Source organism: Phalacrocorax aristotelis, chromosome 23, assembly GCF_949628215.1.
Source record: "Phalacrocorax aristotelis chromosome 23, bGulAri2.1, whole genome shotgun sequence".
Taxonomy (NCBI): Eukaryota; Metazoa; Chordata; class Aves; order Suliformes; family Phalacrocoracidae; genus Phalacrocorax; species Phalacrocorax aristotelis.
In genome coordinates, this window is record NC_134298.1 from 3,886,596 (window position 1) to 3,905,532 (window position 18,937).

General features: G+C 42.9%; 1 protein-coding gene across 12 annotated transcripts in view; it reads left to right on the forward strand.

Moving 5' to 3' along the window:
• TANC2 (tetratricopeptide repeat, ankyrin repeat and coiled-coil containing 2) overlaps positions 1–18,937 on the forward strand; it is a 254,383-nt gene that overhangs the window by 98,349 nt on the left and 137,097 nt on the right. The gene's annotated exons all lie outside the window — the stretch shown is intronic.

Here is an 18,937-nt window from a genome sequence, read left to right on the forward strand (position 1 = left end):
GAGCGTGTTTCAGTTCCACTTTGTATTGTGGTTTATGCACAGTGGAAGTGTAACAGTAGTTTTAAAGAATATTGTGCTAAAATGTTGAATGCCGAGAGAATACATCAGAAAAATGATAAACCGATACAGCAAAGTGATTTTTTTCATAGTTCGTGCATATTTTTAAACTGTTTTGTTTATCTAATCTGCTGGGATTGTGGTTTGAACACCTAAAGATTTTAAAGTAGTTGGATTTTCAAAAGCACTTGGAGTCTAACATCCATTTAAAAGCCTGACATCATATTTCTACCAGTAGTACTTTTGAGGAACTTGCTTCTTGCCAAAAATGTGACATCCCTCCGTGCCCTTTTTTAAAAAAGATGAGCCAGGGTACGAGGTTTGTACTGCGAGAAACCTCCAAAAAGAGTTTTTACCCGATAAAATCAGTTTTATGCTTACAAAAGGGAGCTCTGATACACTTTGTACCTTTTGTCTTCCCTGCCCTCTGGTGAAAGGAGAAATTGAAAAGGACAGGAGGAAGAGATCCCTAGATCGTGAGAGAGGCGCTTCGCAGGACCTCGTGGTGGTCTGAGTGCGTTTGGTAGCAGTGGGGCTCAGGAGGGGCAGGAGAATCAGGCAGAAGGAGGTATAAAAGGACATGAAAACAGTTCAAACAAGAAGGTTCAGTGCCTTACTCGGCTGTCTTCAGCTTGAGTTTCCCATCACTAAGCACTTCTAAAGCGCGGCTGAAGCTCTGCATTAAAATATGAAGGCCTAAACCGACTTTTTAGTGGACGAGAGAGCAGCTATGTAGTTCAGAGGCCGGTTCTTCAGGAGGGTTGATGATGTGACACTTGGAGGGATTTGTGGGGTTTTGTGGATTTTGGATTTTTTTTCTTTTGAAACCCTTCCTTTTTAAGAGTATCCTTCGGTTTGCAGTCCTGAGTCAGGGCTGTGCAGCTGGGCGTTCAGAGCTCCTTTCTGTTTGCTCCTTCTCTTTTGCGGAACAGCTAAGAACACGACATACTGTACTTTACCAGAGTAGCTGCTAAAACAAGCTCAGCTTTTAAAAAAGTTCGGTTCTGACTTTTAGAATCCTAAAATTGAGTAGCGGATTACAAAAGCAGTTTCAAAATGCAATCCGTTTCAGCTTAGCGTCTGTAAAAACTTGTTAGTTTTTGTTCCGGTTATCAGTACTTTCCTCCGGTACAAAGGCGCTGCTTGCAGCACTTGGCAGGGTGGGAATTCTGTGTGTGCTTGTGATGAACTGCCTTTTCTTCTTCTTTTTTTTCTTTTTTCTTTCTTTCTTGTTTTTTTTTTTTTCCCCCTCTTGTCGTGCCACCTAGTAATGGGCAGGCGTGGAATCCACAACCTTCCTGACACGAAGAGCATAGGCTGTGAAAAATGACAAAAATAAATCAAGGCTATTTTTTCTTCTCACAGCATGTCTGTACTTGTTTAATTCATGGTGTAATGTATAGCTAGTTTGTTCCTGCTTTTCCTGAGTTCTCTCCCATGATCCTCACATTCATTGTTTCCTCTTCCTTTTAGTTTCTGAGTTACTTGCAGGAGTTTTCTTCTTTGTTTTGTGTGGCTTCCTTAGTAGAGGCAGGTAATATTAGCCAGTTCCACAGACCGTTTTTGCAGTTAGGAAAGGGTGAAAAACATTATATTTTACAAAAAGTTCAGGCCTTTTTAGTATCTTTATCTCATTCATTGCCCTTCTGTCCTTTTCTTTTGACTATAAACCTTTGTGTTGACATGCCTTCCTGTTATAGTTCTAACCTTATATTCACGTATGTGCTTGAACAGTTCATTACTCTTCTCTGAAATCTTTGCAGAGAGTATGAGCTGTACCCCACGGAAAGAGCAATTTTTCTTATACCGCTGCAGCTCCATTTCTCTAGCAACGCCCTGCCTGCTCAGCAAGCTGCCCTGGTATAGATCTGCTGGACCTCAGGCTTGTCAATAGACGTTTACCTCCTCCCACTTCTCAAAAGCACAGCAATTCAGCCTAGCAGATTAAGCTCCAGGTATTCATCATTATCTTCTTCCAGGTGGAAACAGGTCAGGCTCCATTTAGCTCCAAAATCAGAAAGCTTTTGTTGGATTTAGCAGGGCTGCTGTTCAGAGCGTCCCGCTAGTTCCTCAGAAGACCAGATACTGGAACTCCAGCAGTGGCTTTTGCAGGTGGTCATTCGAAGCAAGGGATGGTGACTTCAGGGCTTTGGGCAGGTCGCGGAACTGTGTGCTCAGACACCAGCGAGGAGGTCTGGTAGGGCCGTGTTGTAGACGTTCAGTTGGTGAGAATGCAGACTCCTCTGTCGGTCTGGTTTGGAAAGTATATGCGATGAAATATAGACTTGAACAAGATGTGTACAAAACAGGGTGACGTCAATAAAATGCAGGTAATTGCTATTACACAAGAGCAAGAGAAGGAAAGCGTGGGCTCCTGGTTTTGTTCGGAGGTCCGTTATGGGGCCACTCACAAGAATCTACTGGAAGATGACTGCGTCTGTCTTCTACTTGCATACTTTTCCTTTTCCATCTGTTCCAAATATCCTGTTCTGGCTAGACCCAATCCAGCATAGCATGAAAACACATGATAATGTTTTGCACGTATATGTCTTGATGGCTCCAGTGGAGCTCTGGATATACTTAGAATTCAAGGTGTGTTTCAGTGCATTGGTGGATTAACATGATTTTTTAAATTATTAGTTTAATTTACTGTTGATACTGTAAAAGGAGGGTGTTTGCTTTACATCCTCATGCAGTCATTACAGGAATTTGTTTGCTTTCATTAAGGTAACGTGTAAAGGAACTGGGAAAGTGATGCTTTCCGTTCTTTGTTATTCGTAGTATTTATCACGTTTCTTCAACTATTCCTTATAATGTCTCTTATTTACTACTAATCTGAGAGATTTTAAATAGAAAATAAAACCAAACCCTTAGCTGCAGGAGGAGATGGCCGTTGAATGGGCATTTACTATATCAGCAAACAAACAGGTTTTTTCTTTTCTGGGGGACATCACCTGGCAGTTTGTAAAGATCACCCTCATTTTTATTCATTAGTAAACCAGCATGATCTGTAAAATAAAGAGGAGTTAGAGTTTAATATTAGATTTATGTAGACAAATTCACAGCCTTGCACTATTTTTTGATGTGTTTCTCCCCAGTTTCGCCCAATACCCCTCTCTGATTTTACAGAAATCTTGTGCCATCGTAGCATGCTCAAAATCTGGTAAAACTGATAAGCATCTTGGCTCAAAAAATTTCCATGTGACTGTGGGAGCTTTCAGACAAAAATAAGCAGCCAGCAGTTTGACAGTAAATGCATGGAGACGTTTCCCAAGGTCTCGCTGGCTGTGATGGTTTCCTCTTCTGCTTTGTCTCATTGTGCTGTCCAGTTGTTAATCCTACACAATAACAGCAGTGATTCCTTTTGGAAAAGGGATGAGGGTGATTCTGGGAAACCGAAGTATTACAAAGAGAGGCTTTTGTCCGTCTGACAGTTGCCACATGGATTTTTCAAAGCGACCTTCAGAGCATAGAAAATTGTTGAGAAATTATCCAATTGCAGGGGCTTTTTCATGCTGTTTGCTTCTTACATACATTTGTGTGTGACTAACCCATTCGTGTCATAATTTCCATATCTGCGGAGTGGTCGGGCAGTGGGATGGTACCATTTGCTACACAAAAAACTTTGTTGTCTCTTTTTTTTTTTACCAAAGATTTAACTCCAAAGACCATTTGCAACAAAACATGACTGTACTAACTTCTGCATTTATGCTTTCTGGAATTCTTCCGAGATGAAAATCTAAATACATAAGACTTTTTAGGCTTTCATGGGATGATTCACTCACGTTCGGGAGCAGAAGTATCCTGGGTCATTCTGGATCTCTGTGTGCCTGTTCTGCTATAGTAGAGTAGGGTCGTCAGCCCCAACGGAGAGGGAAAAGCAGCTGCTGAGATGGCCCCTTCTCATGGGCATCAGGGGGTGTCACGTTGATTTGGGCTTTAAAAAGGAAAAGAAACTTTTATGGTGCAGAGAAACTTGCCGGGTAGAAACGGCAACACTGTCTGTCTGTTTAGTTCTTTATCTGCCTATTTATTTATATAATCTTTTAAAGTTCTTAACCTGGCTGATTTATAAACAAGTCAGTTTTTCATCCACGGAACCGTTAAAACGTCCACTTTTGGTAAAAAGCCATAGGAACACGTTACACTATGCGTCGTTTCTTTCCAGAGGAACTGAGGTCACTTGGTAACGCGTTGATATCTGGGTTTGCTGTGTATGGAGGCTTGGCTGGATTCAGAGGTTGATAAATATTCAGTATGGTTGCAATTTTCACTCTGCTGAATAGTCTGGTGATTAAGAAAAACTAAGGTCATTGTGGTTCTAAAGGGTGAAGTAATAGTAAGCATAAGTAATCAGCTCTCCCTCTCCTGCCTGGGTAACCTATTGTTTAGCAGTGGCTAGGAACATATTTTAGATCAGCGTGTTCAACCTCAGTTTATGCAGTTTAATAACTTCTTTTTTTTGTAACGACAGTGGCTTTATTAGCAAGTGTAATATGCAAAATCCATAATAAAAAGAAAAAAAAAAAAAAGAGAAAAAAACCCCCTCCCAGCCCAGGGTAAGTATGCAGGGCATACCATTTTGATTTTTGTCCGGAATAAAATTAGCACTTAAAAGTTACCGTGCTTAGTAAGCACAAAGAGAGCAACCATTTTCAAAACCATTTGGGTTAAATATTCTACTATACATCAACAGTGTATCACCGATGACTCAAAGCGATGGCAGCAATGCAAGTAATGCAGTTTCATTGTATACCTTCATTCAGGAAAGCATCGCTTTTCAGGAGGGTGCTTATAGAGATGAATGTATCAAAGTGCTCTCCTGAATTGATGCCAAAAATAGTACCCGGTGTTGTATTAGGTTAAAAGATGAGATATTGGCCTGAAAGACTCAGCTACCGATGCTTTATTCTATTACTGTGGAACCCGCCACGTGCAAAGGGTTTGCACAAAGCCCCGTGCTGCACCAAACTCCTCCTCAGGAAAGATTTTTAATTTACATGTGGTAAATTTATATGCGCAGGGATAACTTTATTCGTCGCTGTACTTGGCTGTTTCTTTTTTTTCCTGTTGAATGACAGATTGCTTTAGGATTCCTTCAGGAGCATGTGTGTGAGTGCCATGCACAGAGGGAGGAGGAGAGAATATTGTCAAGAAATTTAGGGAATAAATCATGTTTTTCTGAAAGTGGCCTACATGTTTAGGTTGGGATTCTCAAAGGCCTCATTCCTCCTGGATCCAGCGTGAATTAGATGCTTCGGTGTCTTCAAAGACATGGGCCTGAGGAATTGGTTTCATTGCAAATCCCCCGCTCTGAGAACATTCCTCCCTTGTGCTTTGGGAATGCAAGGACTTACCCTAAGAATAAACTTTATAGAAACAGGTAGGAATGTTCTCGGTGTGTTCAGGCAATTAATACCATCCTCCTTCCTAAGGAAAACGTGCGCTCTCAGTGGATCACTCAAAGATGGCGAGAGCAGAGCTAAGCAGGCTGGAGACCTGCTCCTCCCTGTGACACCGGTGAGCGCCCACCGTCGTGGTTCTCGACACCCTCCAAATCCAGCCGGGCTGGGGACACCCACGGGCGATGTCCCCTGTGCCACCATCACCTGTGTCATTTGTAGTGCTGGGAAATGGGAGATCTGGGGTCTGGTCGGCACCCCGTTCCTCTGCGTCCTCCTTTGTATCTCTTGGGAATAGCCACAAGGACTGTTATTTCTCCCCTCTGGATCTTTAGTGAATGGTTAAATATTCTTGATGCTAACTGTAATTGTGGGACTAAACAAGCCGAGATCTCTCTACTTGAAAACTCTTAATTGTTTTTTGTTTAATGGTGACAAAGCCAGATTAATAATTGCAGCCCTCTGGGACTACTAATTCTCTCGAAACTAACGCACTAACTCAGCTGGGTGTGAACGTGAGAGATGATGAGGCAGCTGCTTTAGGGGTGTGAGTGTTGGGGAGAAGCTGGCTGTGCTGGGACATGTTTGTTCAGATACAGTAGGTTAATAAATGGACAGGGTTTCTGAAAGTTGAAATTTCAGACTTCAGAACTACAGCGTCGTGTCAGCTTTTGGTGCAATAGTTGCAGTTCTCTTGACCACGGCGTATTGTCTGTTTGGGTGCATGCATTAAGTGAAAAGCATCTGATGATGACGGTGTGAAATAACATGTTTTGTTCCCTTCTGTGTTAGCGTGGAATATAAACCTTGGTCCCGTTTGTAGCTTGCTATGGCAACTGTACGTGCACTGCTTCATCTGGAGATGCTTTAGGGGCACTGCCAGCCTTCCTTGCACAGCAGCAACTGGTTTACAGGTTGATGTGGGGATATTTTCCTGTCTGTAGGAGGAGTGGCTGGATCTCTGGCCGGTGGCACTGCCGCTCAGGCAGGCAGCCACCTGATGGTGCTGCAGTTTGGTTCATCGCCGGCTTGCTCTCGTAGGGACAGAGCCTACCTGCACGCAGCTGCATGGTATCTGTGGGTCTCATTGGCACCCTCGTTTTTCACACCCTGTTAGCTTGGGTCATTGTTAGCATCCTGCCAGTTTCCTTACCTAATAATTTCAATTCTTTCCATTTCAATTATTTGAAAACACTGCAAAATCATGGTGTTCCGTTGTGTTTTGGTCCAACGCTCCCAGTGCAAACGCGCCCTGGATGGATGCGATTGTGCGTGTGGTGATTTGTGCCGACTGCTCTGGTCTGAACAATGAAACCTGTATCCAACCGAGGAGAAGGGGATGCTGCGGCTTTAAAGCATCCAAGGGCTTACAGCCTTTTAGTATAAATTGTTCCCAGAATCCATGTCACAACTCCTTATATGGTACTGCTTTTTTTCTCTTAGTTGCCATGACAACAGCAGCACTGCACCATTCATCAGCTCTGGTCCTGGGCTGCATTGCTAGCCCTTCGGCTTACTCCGAAATGTTCAGGAGAGCATCAGTGAATCATTCACTCTGGTATTCTGCGCCATTATTTACCTATTCTTTCAGCAGTTTGCTCTAAAAAAAGAGCAAATCAAACTGCGCCATAGAAAGAAACTGTAAAAATACTTCCTTTTCCCCCCAAGGGAGGCGTATAGTCTACATTTGCTGCAGCGTTCTGGAAGGAAAGGCTCTTTAATGCCAAGAGACTTAACGAAGAGAGAAGGCTCTGTGTCTGTAAGCTTTTCTGAAATCATCTTCGAGCCGGCTTCCTGGGGACAGTGAAGATGCAGAAGTGATGCTTGTTAGGGGCAGCAGGCGCCGCAGGGGGATGGTGGTTGTGCTTTTGGGAACCGAGCTTGACATCAGCAGCGGGAGGTGTCACCTGTAACATCATCCTGACGTTGCGAGCAGCAATATGGAGCTAGCGCTAGGGAGAGGTGTGGACCAGAGGAGGATCTTTCCTGAAGTGCTGCTCTCAAGGCATCAGTACCCATGAATTGGCAGGCTTGCTGACTTCCTGCTGCAAGATTGCAGGCTCTCAGGTGATGGGGAGAGAAAACAAAGCCTTGTGAGTATTGGGACAATTCGTCTTGCATGGACTTTGATTTAAATTGTTAGGCGTTCCTCGGCCTGCTTTAACTCTGCAGAAAAGCAATGTGGAATATGGGGTTCTGATGCTTCTAGTTTACAAGGAAGCCATTATCAGCAGGTTTTTACTGTCGGTAAGGGTTATGCTGCTTGGGTTATTTTTCTTTTAGTTGTTGCAATACTTTTACATAATCTGAGTTTGTCGCCTCCTTGCTAGGACGTGCACAATTTCACATACCAAATGTAAAATGAATGAGCACTGAAAAAATCCCACTTTTCAGCGTTGCTCAAATATAAAAGAACTACCGAGGAGTGTATTGCAAAATACTACCGATATCAAGGGTGTTCTGTTTTTAGATTTTGAGAACAATGAGATCGAGATAAGGTTTTTGTTCTGTATTGCAACGACCACAAATTAGATTTGAGTGGGTTATAAAATCTCTGTGTGCTGGGTGAGAGATTTTTGCTTCTCACTGGAAGAGTGAGATTTTTAAGTCAATGCTACTAGTAAAAATACAAATATATAACCAATCACTTCCAAGGTATAATATGAGGAAGAGCACTTCGAGTGCCTAGTGCTCATGTTGCACCTAATTTTCGAGGGGTGTTGTGCTTAAAATTGTTGGTGTGAGGACAGACTTTCAGCCTTTTTAGGTATTTTTATATCCCGCTGTTTGCAATATGCTTACATTTCTTTATATTGCTTTCTTTAACTGTCATACTGTCAGCATGACATTGATCTGAAATTCATGTTTCTCGTGTAGGAGTGGAGGTTGGATTGGAGGCCCACTCTTGCATTTCTGAACTGCACAGTAACGACAAGGACTGAGTTATCTGTAAATTGCTGTTAGATCCAGGGCTTTTTCAAGATGCGCGATGTGTTCGGGGCATAATTCATTTTCCATTTAATTTTCCCTGATGCACTGCAATTTGTGGCTATCCAGAGGTTTAACAAGTAAAAAACTTGTATTTTGTCAGAATTATTGAGTCGTCCCTTTTTAAAAAATGACGTAAAACACAGAGCGCAAAAGCAACATTTCCTCGTGGTTTTGGCACCTGCGTTTTCAGCCCGGTCTTGCACTCCAGTGTGGCAAACCCTAATGGCTCCAGCAATGAAACCGGCTGGAGAAGGAGGATCCTTTTTTATTTACAGAGATTTATGCTAAATATTTTTTTTCCTGTTGTGTCAATTCTTACTATTCATTTTTGGGATGCTTCATCCATTATTTTTGGACTTGTGATTTGTTTTGACAGGCATACACTTAAATGGAAACTGACTGGGCTTGCAGAAATAAAACAGGTGGATGACTGTGTCTCTGTGCCTACCCACATATGTACATTTATCTTTATTAAACAAACAGAACTCTTTATGTGCAACTGGTAAATTTCCCACTCAAGTTTTTTGGGGCTCCAAAACTGTCCCTGAAATTTATCTGGATAAGTAGTGTGTCTATTTGTAACTTTTTGAAGTAAACCAAATCTTGTGTTGAGGGCTTTGCTTTTTGCTGGAGACCTGTCAAACTCGTGACAGTTCTTAATTTCAGGGTAGTTTGGATGTAACTTTCATTTTCTGAATGGAGGGAAGGACACAAACCCAGCGAATTTATTGGCTTTTGAAAGTCACTAACCAGCTTTAGCATGGATTTTGCTGAACGCTGCTTGCAAGACGAACCCTATTCTGTCTTGTTTTGACATACAACTGCCTTCCATATTTGACAGAACAGAAATCGTGATAGAGATGTGCAGAAAATCCCACACGCTTTCCCTTGATGTTTGAGATTGCCCGCCTCCCTCCTGGGCCTGCAGAACCTTTATAATTTGCTCTTCCCCAGGATTTGGTTTTTTTTTTGCATCGAGGGTGTTTCACTGCTCAGACTTGCCGAGGATGGGGTAAACACGTCACCGCAGCGCTGTAGCTGGGAGAAGGTGATAATAGCTTTTCATTTCAGATATTTGTGTATATGCTTAAACACAGGGAGGACCCCAAAGATTTATGTTTAGTGCAGATAACATTAAAAAGGCAAACAAAATAGCCCTGAACCTCCATGGCTTTTCAGAAGCTCAGAGCTAGAAGTCTGTCCTTATTTCACACGGGTGCTGCACAAAATGGAGCATCTGTCACGATTACACTTCTGGTGTGTGAGAATTTTAATTTTTAGACATAGCTAAGAGGTTTCTATAGTAAGAGAAGGTGGTGTAGGAAGCCTCCTGTGGAGTTAAATCAGGCCATTGCGCTTCCCTTTGCTACATCTTTCCTCCTGCTCCTAGAGTGTGCCCTCGAAGGCGTTCTGTGCGTTTGATCGTGCTGCTCCTTGTGAGCAGAGGGGCCTTCACAGGACGCTCTCTTTTGGAGAAATCCCTTATCTCCATCTGGGCTGCTTGTTTTCTAATCCCTTCCTGCATCTATAACAGCAAAAGAACCCGTTTTGGAAACTCTCCTGCTTGCGTCCTGCGTGATCACACTGGGTTATTGGGTTGGGTTATTGACTGACCGTTGCTTTTGCAAAAGTTAATTTCTGATGTCGTCTGTACCTGGTTGCCTCTAACCTTGTTGGAAGCTCTGGTCAGGCTCATCACAACTCAGTGTCATTGCTAAGTCTGGAGTGATGCCACGTGTTAAAAATCCCCGCAGCATGCGTACGGCTGTGCGCTGTGGTGGGGTCACGTATCGCAGGGCTGCATGCTGGGGTTTCATCACAGATCCCTGACCAGTGCCCAGACCAGAAAGCTGAGAACTGAGATGGCTCCATGGCTCTGGACCATTGCTCTGGCACTCGCTAGCTCTTTCCTTGCTCTGTGGTGACCTCCCTTGAGTAGCTGTTGGTGCTGGGTAATTCCACTCCTGGATATATGGCTGACTGAACCACCTGTACATGATTTGGAGTTGTTTCAGAGACGCCTTTGGCCCGGCCTTCAAGCTGTGTCCCTATAGACCTGCACACCTTCTGTAGACAGAAACCTTTACCCATGGCTCTTGCACCTCAAAACAGGCGTTAGTATAATCCACCTCTCTTGCGTGCACTTCATTAAGAAATAACACATAGTTACCAAGTTATGGTTCTTGATGATTTGTTTTCCAAGTAGAGATAATGTGTGTATACGTTTCTAAATGAGCTGCTTTCTTATTCCAGCATCAGCTTTTTTAACAGTTCAAATAACAGCCCTCTGCGTACCCAGTTTGTTGAACTACAGCTGACGGGTCAGAGATTTTATACCGCGCATGGAGATGGGCGGTTTTTAATGTCCACAAAGAAGAAACATGCTCCAGCTAAATGAGAAGTACAAATTAACCCAAATGGTTTTGAAATGGTACTTTGACGGCGGGGGGGAGGTAGGCAAATCTTTGAAACAGTGTGTATTTGATTGAGTATCTTTGTATTTATCAAAACAGTTATCTTGCGTCCTGATGTGTGCCGTGTTGCAACTGAAGGCCGTTAATCTCGGAAGGTCCTTCATCACATCTCACAGGGCCCACAGGTCTGGTCCGTGTCTGCCACGCTCCGAGCTTGCCTGGGGCCTGTGATGGCTGCCCGAGTGCCTCTTCCCTCGGGACTTTGTCTCATAGAGGCGCTGAGACTCTGATGAGTTGGTGGGTTCCAGCTTGGGTGGAGTTTGCGAGACAAAGGCCTGATTTCACTGGGTGGTTTTGAAAGGGATGCTCTTGGCTTGTCTGGAGGAGCTGCGTCCCCCAGCAATGGCAGACTGCATGGAGCCTGACGCCTCACCCGGTGCTGCTTTAGGTCTTGACAGTCAGCTGTTCTTCAGTGTTTTTTAAACACACCATTATTATTTCTTTACCCTCTCCCTCCTTCCCTCCTCCATATCCCCATTTGGAAAAGATACTTTTGGAATCATGTTCCTAAATCAGACTGGTTATACAGGCAAGAGGCATGGAAATGGGAAATGGGCAATGAAAATTTTCTGAAATATTAGAATATTTCTAAAAGCTTTTCGGCTTTGTACAATACAAATGAGCGACGTGGAGCCGTACCTGTTGCTGGCACTGCTCTGGAAAATAGACAGATTCTTGCTGCCCACTTAATCCGAGGGCAGGTTGCATAAGGGGAGGAGAATGAATAACTCCACATTGTCTTCTAGTAAAGGAACCACTGCTACAGAACATATGGGCTTAGTTTTATCTCATACCGTATTTGTTAAAAGTTTATGTTTGGGCAGAAGGCATTTATGCATGTGTAAGTACATTGTTGTGCTGAAACATTCTTTCCGATTGCCAAATACCCAGCACTGCCATGCAATAACCATCTAAACATTGCACATTGGATTGGTTTGTTCAGACAAGATGAAATTTCTTCTTTCATGTTTACATCAAAATAGTACTTGGTGTGTAGCATTGTGTTATCGTTTGATTTCAGAAATAAGTGGTTTGGCGGTACAAATATTTCATTACATGATAATCATGCGGTTATAACTTAGCTTCATGTCAAGTGTGTTCCAAAGCCGTAGCGCCCTTTGTTTTGCAGTGTCAGATACCATAAAATTTAAGCAGAGGTAATGTTTTGGTCAGCTTTTGTAAAGCTGGATTGGCAGATGCTAATTTAAACCTAACATTGTTCTCTCCCAGTGTTTTAAAATTTCACCTCTTAAGAAAACAAAGACTTGTTTATATACCTTTGTTTTCAGCAGGATATGTTTGAGTATCACGTTAGTTCATGCAGAGGTGAAAGATCTGGCCTGTTGCTTGCTCTTCTGCATTCTTCTGGTTTTGCCCATTCTTTTACAGTGTTTCTGTGATTTTTCTCCATAAATGTAACACAGACAACTTTTTTGTAGACAGATTCCTGTCTACCCTATTCCTTTAGGAAGCAAGATTTACTCTTTTCTTTCTGTTCAGCTGTAGAATCTTTCAGATCAATATCTCTTTAGACAAGTTGGTGGTTTAAGTTTTGTGGTTCTTTTTTTCCCCTGTTAGAATATCCAGTTTTCTATTCAATGAGAATATGACTTCAGAGTGAATTTAAACAGCCCCTTGAACTTCAGCTTTTGTCACAGGTTTGCATCTTCTTTTCATTTCACGGAAAAAAAAACCAACACCAAAAAAACCACCAAAACAAACAACTTAAAAAGGCTAAGCCATTTGCTTTCTGCAGGCCTTCCTAGGGCGTGCTTGGAAAGTTCTGGAAACAGTTTGAACAGGTGAATAAGCTTGTCCAGCACTTAATTCGAATTACTGTTGCTCTTAGGAACAATGTAAATCTAGAGGAGCGACACCAAAAGGACAGTAAATCCAACCTCTTGCCAAGCTGAGCTTCTACCGTAACCGCATATTTATGAACAAACCAGTGACTTTTAAAAAAGAACTAAATTAACTTCAACAAACCCGATCAACCGTCCCCCCTCCAAAAGATCCCCAACCCTACCTTTAAATAAATTACGATGAGCCCAGTAATTCTGTATGTTCTAGCGGTTTAATTATTACTGTTGGCGAGGCTGTTACTGCTGACGGTAATAACTGACAGCTGGGGAAGCTTTCATGCTGTAATACCTGACTTGGAGGTTTTCTGGCAATGAGTGCAAAAGCCGCTGGGCGGCTGCTGGAGGCGTGCAGCGGGACGCGGAGGCAGAGGAGGTGGCTACCACCAGAGCTAAGGGCCAAGGCTCCGCTGCCGGACTTAGCTGGATTTTTTTCCTCTTGTCTCAGCAGCAGTTTTGGAGCTTTTGTACTGAATTACTGTCTCTTTTTGGTGTTTTTTTTTGTGATCCTGCAAAGTGTCAGATCTGTTTAGAGGGTCTGAAGGGGGGCTGTGAAGGCAGCTCGCCTGGCTTGCTTCTGATCTGCTCTGGAGCCCTCGAAGCAGGCAAGAGGTGGGTGAGCGGAGATGGTGTGATAGGGGCTGCTGGGAAGACGAAGGCGTCAGCATTGCGAGGAGATGGGGCAGCTGTCAGACACTGTGAAAGCTGGGTAGGGAGAAAGTGTAGATGGAAAAAGCAAAGCTTCAATTCAGAGGGGGAGAAAGAACGCTCAGTTTGACAAAGAGTTATTGCAGAAAAAAGAGTTATTGTCACTTAAAGAACTAGACAGGACCTGGTCCCTCATGGGACATCTCGCTGCTGTCGCAGGGTGCACACGCCACCGAAGTCTCGTAGAGGCTGTTGAGTGTTAGATGCCTGTACACCGAGAAACGTTGCTCTCCTGCGTCCGCCTGCACCGCTGACAGAGGCGGGTCCAGTCGGTTGGCTTTAACCACCTGTGATCACGCAAATAATCACATGTTCATTAGATGTTTTAATTAAATCACTTAGGCATGCGATGTTGCCTTGTCCCTGTTCCTCTGTAGGAGGAAATGCTGATGAGCAGTCATCGCTTCTCAAAACAGAAAGTTCTAACAGCTCATTACTTCTACCAATAAATTAAGAATTTTAAAAGCGAAGAATAAATTACTGAAAACTGAAGGTGGGTGAATGGTAGCAATTTCCTTAGGTAAAAAAACACCTTGTAAACACAGCATCATACAATATTTCAAGTGTTAACAAACAAGTTCAGCTAATTCAGGCTTGTGTCTTGCCAGATAAGCAGCTTCATTTTAAGGATATAATATTCCATGAAGCTCCTACCAGCAGAGAAATATGGATCCTCAATACAGTTTCATATCAATTGAACAATTATGCATACATGTCAGTGTAATTACAGGTCTGCCTTTGTCAGCTGCACCAACTAAATTGGTTTCAGCATAGCAAAATTTGAATGACTGACACATAAAATCACCTTATCTAGTCACATCTTTTGCCTTCATTTTAAATGCTGTTATCGAGTAATGAATTTATGTGAGCTTGTATGCTGTATGGTCCTGGTCGTAAACAATGGTATTGTCTGTTGAACAGGATCGAGTCTCGTATGTGCTTTAACGTGGGGTTACTTGGGCTTTGAATGCTCGGGTATTTTACAGCCTTCTCTTTTATCGTGGTTACAATATCTTGGTACGATCATGAGGATTTGGTGGGAGGATGAATTAAGTTTTGGTTTTGTGCAGTTTAGGCTTACTCCTGGCCTTGGCCCCTGCCACTTCTGTTTAAATTTAATTTTGCTATATAATTTGATGCCTACCTTTGATCAGTCTCGGTTGCTTGTAAAATACTTAACCAGCTTTCTTGCAGCAATGTCTAGAGCGAATAATTCCTTTTTGTTGTTCTTTTTCAGATCCCTCGCAAACCTAGTGCAGTTTTTAATTTTTAATTGCTGTAGTAACAGGGGAGCACTAGAATTCAGAACAGCCCAACCTCACACACAGCCTTAGCAGAGGCAGCAGGTACGGACCTCGTGAGTCCAGAGGCTGCAAAGAAGGAATGACAGAGCAGTGGGTCTGTCTCAGGTGGCGGCAATGGTAGAGCAGGTCATAGAAACAAACTGACAAAGAGTGAGGACCAGAAGGTGTTCGAGGATGCTGAATGATGTCTTTGCTGTGTAATGTCTCGTTTATAACTTCCTTAACACCAGGCGGCTGAAAGGTGATTATTATGGCATCAAGTACTAAAAAGGGCTCTGTGGGAGCTCTGGGAAACTACAGACCCGTTGGCCTGATGCCTGTACCGAGCAAGTTAATAGGAAGTGGTCTGAAGGGCAGAGTTAATGCTCACCTGGATAAACAGAATATGTTAGGAGTAAGTTGAGTATTGCCTATTGGCATTAGGCTCTGCCAGTCTGTTGGGAAGTCTGCGGAAGAGTCATCGCCCATGCGGAGGGGAATCCAAGTAGACAGTTTCTGAGTTTTCAGAAGTAAAGTTAGCAGTGCCAAAGCAGCGGGCGTTTTTTCAGACTCTGCGGTTAATTTGCAGGAAGCGCTGCTGCCAGGTGTTGTGAGTGCTGAAAATGTATCTCAGAAAGGACCTGATCATATTAATGGAAGATGAATTTGTTCTGGGCTTCGGGGGTAACACCTCTGGCTTCAAGTCCCTGCAAGACAACACGTGAGAGACTGTACAGGGCTCTCATCATCCCCTTTTCCATGCCCCTTCCTAGGTGTCTGGTGTTCGCTGCCAGAGACACGTTGCTGAGCTCAGAGAACCCGATATCCCCGTCGTAGGGGAAGGACTGCAGGTCACAAAGGCACGCCGTTTCCTGAGCTCTCCTGTGGCATCGCAGCGCTAGGGAACACGTTGGGGTAACGGGGTAGGAGAGGAGCGATTCTGAACGCTTTCTAGTGTTGCTGGTGTGTTGAAGTGTGGCCTCACCGCTACACGTTGTGATTCTATTATTGTAGTCAAATCCCAGTGTAAATATAAATGGAGAGAAGAGCCGTACAAAAGAGGAAACCATACACTGCCAGGAAGATCAGCCTTACTTTGGAAATGGTTATATTACACTTGCTCTTTCCTTCTGTGGGAAGAACCTCCAGTTAAATATATTTTCTGTTATTCTAGTGTCTTGAGATAAATTAGGCTACGTTAAATGTTCAGACAGTTTCTACAGCCTGACTTGTTCAACATGTAAAATTTCAAAAAGCCCCATAAAACAAAAGCCCCTTGTTGGGGACGCTGTAGCAACCAGGCATTTTTTTCCTCAAGATCTGTCTTACAATCAGCTTCATAGAGAAAAGAAGAAAATGTGTAGCTGTGTAATTAGTTTCTGATTTCTCTCATGAAAGTTTATCTTGAAATCTGAGCATTGTGTTTTGATGAGTCGGGCTTTATGTTTAGAAAATGGTGAAACGGTTCTTTCTAAAGAGCGAACTAACGGGGTTACATAGAATTTGATTAAAGCGACCAAACTCTTTGCTGCTTTCATTAGAATAAATGTCCTTTACAGTACGTCCAGGTCTTTTTTTTTTTTTTTTTTTGAGAATTTTTCTCATTTTTAGTGCCAGTGCAATATTTGAGTCTGAATTGCTGGAAGAACAACTCCAGGGTAGTAGGAAATTGAATGGGAATAACGCGATTCAGCACTCATGTTTTGTTGCATTCTCCTCTCATCTGTTTTAAATTTAACATTTAATGAAATAACACTGTTGGGAGAAGGGATGTGAGGCGGGTGAGGAACGCTTTCCCCTCCAGCTCTGCCCCATCCCATTTCTGCCACTTGAGAAGGTTCTTTGGGTATTTGAGCAGGTCTTACATAAGCCTAAAATTTTGATGCCATGATTTCATTCTGTAGTCCCAGGTCTTCATCCAGTCTATTTTTTTTTTTTTTTTTTTTTTAAGTATAACCAAAGTCTGAAACTTGAAAAGGAAAACTGACTGCAACAGAAACTTAGGGAAAATGTCAGTGGTTGAATTGCTTATTTTCATGACAAGGTGACTTGGACAGCAGGAGCAAGTGATGCTGACTTCCTTTCTCTTCTTTCATCCTCCTCCTCTGACACGCGCGTTTCTACCTTGAGTCACACATGAGGGATTTCTACCAAAAGAGGCAATTTTAAAAGACTTCAGAAGATGTGGAAACGAAGAATTTTAGACGGGAAGTTACGTGGAGAAGCCGACTACTGTGACACAGCTCCGAGGAGTCAAAACCAATTTGACGAGTTTGCGTGGAAAGATAAAAGTACCATATCCTCCTCCTGCCATGTCTATATGTTAATTAAATAGCTTGCTTCTCCTCAGAGCTGTCTTCCCTACGGGCATAAAGGCTTTTTGGCAGCCCACGTTGGAAATAAACTTATCTACAGGGAAGGAGGGAGGGTTTATTTTTTTCTTTCTGGGATCATTAATAGGAGCAACTTTCTTCCTAAAGGCTTGCCAGAGCATTCTAGGCAACAGCTGCTCAACAGATTCGTGCTGGGATGCTCTGACTGGTGTAACCTAAGACTAAAACGTTTGGGCTGACCCAGGAGAGGGCTGGTTTGCTGTCTGTTGTCTCCAGCATTGATAAGTTTGGTAACAAATTGCTAATCCATTTGCTCTAAATAACAGAAAATAATTGCATGGTAATAAGCAAAATGGAAACTGAGCTAAATTTTTTCCTGGAAGCGCAGGCTGTGTACAGGTTAGTATTTCAGGGGAAATTATTTTCTTTCTGAATACATAAATTTATTGCAAACTTTGTGCTAGCTATGATTGGACACTTCCCACAGAAGTCTGTATGCATTGAAAATACATATAAGCCTTTCAAAAGCAAGTTATTTTCTCCCTTAAAAATAGGAGTGCCTGTTCGTACAGAAGTTGGTTTGGATCAGTTCTTTTTATTTGAGAGAGGTTGTAATAATTTAAGTGAGTTCTAATTTGATTTAATTAAAACATTTTCCATTACTGCTACGGCTTGATGTTACTGTCTGTGCCTTGGACAGAACTGTTCATCTGGAGAGAGACAGAGAGGGTGAAATAATTCTCCAGGAGGTCTCGGTGGTCCCACAGGATCAGAGAATCCACGGCTCCGGCGAAGGCCGCTCCTCGCTTTGACAAAAACCATTTTCAGAAGCAGTAACGGGCAGAACCTTCACATTACAGACCTCCTACAGTTTAAAGAAGACTTTTTAAATTAAGGCAGCTTTCGATAGTTGCTTATTTTAACTCCTTTCCTTTGCTGTTCCTCCATTACCAGCTCCCGGGACTCTCGTCCTGCCTCTTCCCCACCCCCCCGTTCCTCTTTCCACCTTCGTTTCCTTCAATTTTCTTGTTTCAAGACCTTATCTCCTAAACTAAACATGTTTTCTGAAAGTTTTGGAACAACTATGATGTTTCAGGACAAAGCATTGTTCTCACTGCTTGCACTTCTGCCCTACCCACGAAAAAGCTGCAAAAACCACGTGATGAAGGGAGAGAGGCTTTAAAGTGTAATTAAAAAGCTTTTATACTCTCAAATGACAGAAGGGAAAAAACTGTTACTGTTACACAATGGTTTCTGTAAAATAATGCTGGATTATCTAAAAGATGTTAACGTGTAATTTCACTTTTAACTTTAATGATTTTTTTTTTTCTTATTTATACCTAAAAATCCTAATTAACGTAGCGGGTATATTAGTGCCACAGCAAAAATAATCACGTGGTCTGTAATTTTCTCCTTTTATGGCTCTTATCTCAGCAAAATATAGTGTCATTTGGGATCAGAGGCAGCGCTGAAGGCTACATCTCTCATGTTTTGGGTGTAGTCCAGCTGTGTTGAATCTGACAGTTATTTGTTCCAGGAGCTCCGTGGATCAATAGCACTGCAGCACTTAAACATTTTAGTACGAGGGAGACTTCAGTAAAATCTACTCTCCGCAGCATTACGTAGCCGTTGGGCAGCTTCCAGCACGTGAATCAGCCTTTGGCACGGCAGCTGTCGTTATTAACTAAAGATGGGGAACGGATGATGCGCAAAGCGCCCGCTTTTACTCTCTTTAAACACGAGTCTCTGAAGTTCGCTCCTCAGACGGTGCCCTGGCTCTTCCCGTCACAGCGTAACTTGGGCCGGATTTTGTGAAAGCTTGTGCGCTTG